This window comes from Wolffia australiana, chromosome 9 (assembly GCF_029677425.1).
Source record: "Wolffia australiana isolate 7733 chromosome 9, ASM2967742v1".
In the NCBI taxonomy this organism is placed as follows: Eukaryota; Viridiplantae; Streptophyta; class Magnoliopsida; order Alismatales; family Araceae; genus Wolffia; species Wolffia australiana.
Genome location: NC_135843.1, coordinates 7,920,787 through 7,922,841, shown reverse-complemented (window position 1 = coordinate 7,922,841; position 2,055 = coordinate 7,920,787). Strand labels below are relative to the sequence as shown.

General features: G+C 48.3%; 1 non-coding gene across 1 annotated transcript; it reads left to right on the top strand.

Moving 5' to 3' along the window:
* Positions 1 to 495: 495 nt before the first annotated feature.
* On the top strand, positions 496 to 603 carry LOC144708116 (small nucleolar RNA R71). The gene has a single exon (XR_013582659.1). It is a non-coding gene; the product is annotated as a small nucleolar RNA R71 (small nucleolar RNA).
* Positions 604 to 2,055: the final 1,452 nt, after the last annotated feature.

The following is a 2,055-nucleotide window of genomic DNA, read 5'->3' as shown; positions in this document are numbered from 1 at the left end:
GGGTTGAGCTGCCGACTTGTTTCCTTGGTGGAAGGCCTCTCCATTTTGGAAATTTGACCGCTTTTGACCCGCCCACGGTTGTTGCGGCTGGTTGAAAGCCTTCACCTCTTCTTCCATGGCTTGGCAAGCTCCATCTTCATGTTCCCTGCTAAAACAGAGAGAGCAGATCTTAGCTTTAATGATGGGAGAGTTACCTAGGAAGACATTCTTCAAGGTAGAGGTGAGCTCCTCCAATTTCTGGTTGGTCTCCCTTAGGCCGCTTGTAGCTCTCCCTCCTTGGCGTTTACCTGCAGAACTCCTGCTCTCTTGGGCTGCACATTCCTCCCATTCTGATTGGCTCCAATCTCCTGCAAATCAGTTTCTGCAACTCTCTCCAAAATATCAAAGACTTCATCCTCATATGCAGTATAAACGTTCCACCGTGGCGAGTTTACCTTGTTTTTCATAAAATCAGAGAGAGACTCATAAAATATCTGAGCTAGTTGACATTGTTCAATTCCATGGTGAGGGCACTTGCTCAACAGATCATTGAACCTCTCCCATGATTCACTAAACGCCTCACCATCATGAGGATGGAAGTTGTAATTTCCCTTCTATAAAAGTTAGTTTTGGAGAGGGTAAAATTTCTGCAGAAATTTTCCTGCATCTCTTCCCATGAATTAAAAGTGATTCCTAAATTGCGGTACCAGGAAAATGCTTTATCTTTTAAGGTTAGAGGAAAATATTTCATTTTAAAATTTCTGTAGATATCCCTGGAACGTTTTGAGATGAACACCTAATGTGGAAATCATCAAGGAATTCTAATGGGTTTTGAGCAGGCAGTCCATTAAATTCAGGTAAGGAATGAATTAATGCATTGTCATATCGAAAGGAAATACCGTCACCGATGTTCAGATTTACACCTATCCAGCATAGTCCTCCTCCTCTCATTCTGCTGGTGCATCTCTTCAGCCATATTTCCCTGCTGAATTTCTGGTTCTGTCACTGTAGAATCCGGAGTGGCGTCTCTAATGTCTTTTTCTGCAGACTTTTCACCAGCTCCTGAGTGTGTTACTACCATAAATCTACAGCAAACGGTTAGAATAACAATGAGCTGAGGATTGTCAAGTCCTGCAGCTCTAGAAAAATCAACAAAAATGACTGTAGATTTAGAGAAATGACAGTAGATTCACAAAAATGACTGTAGATTCACCAAAATGACTGTAGGTTTAGAGAGATAACTGTAGATTCAGAGAAAATAGAATTTTCTACTGTAATACCGTGCTCCCCGGCAGCGGTGCCAGTTGATTAGCTCAATTTTACTGTGTTTTTTACTCGTTATTTATCAGTAACATGTGTGAGGATTAAGCTTATTCAACGAATTTATAAACCTCACAAGTTAGGGCGAGTGAGGGTCGATCCACAGGGAGCAAAAGAAAACAGCAGGAAATTCCTTTTCAGTACATTAAAGTGCAACTTAATCAAGCCGTCTATAGAGAATTTCTCTGTAGACAGATCCTTTGCCCTTTGGGGCAAAGGATCGAACACCTGCGTGCAGGGATAACCTGCGCGCAGGTGTTCGTGCTTGGCGACCTCTGCGCTGACTATGCAGCGCGGCGGCTGCCTATGCGCGAATGCCTGCGCAACAGCGTGCTGCGCGCGGCTGCGTGCTGCGCTGCGTGCTGCGTGCTGCGTCTGCGCGCAGCGCGTGCTGCGTGCTGCGTGCTGCGCGCTTTGCGCTGCTGCGCGCTGCCGCGTGCTGCGTCGGCTTGCGCAGCTGAGCTGCTGTGCAGCGGCTGCCTGTGCTGCCTTGATTGCAGCGCTACTGCACGCTGCTGCACGCGGCTGCAGCGGCTGCCTGCTGCCTGTGCGCTGCACGCTTGTGATTACTGCTGCGGCTGTGCGCGGTTGCACGCGGCTGTCTTGCGCGGCTGTGACTGCGTGCGTGCGCTGTGCCTGATTGCGTGCCGCGCTTGCTGCTGCGCGGCGTGCTGACTGCGTGCCACGCCGAGCGGCGGCTTTGCTGCACACAGCGTGGTGGAGATGCGGAGGAGTTCTGTTCTTTTAGAAGATTTG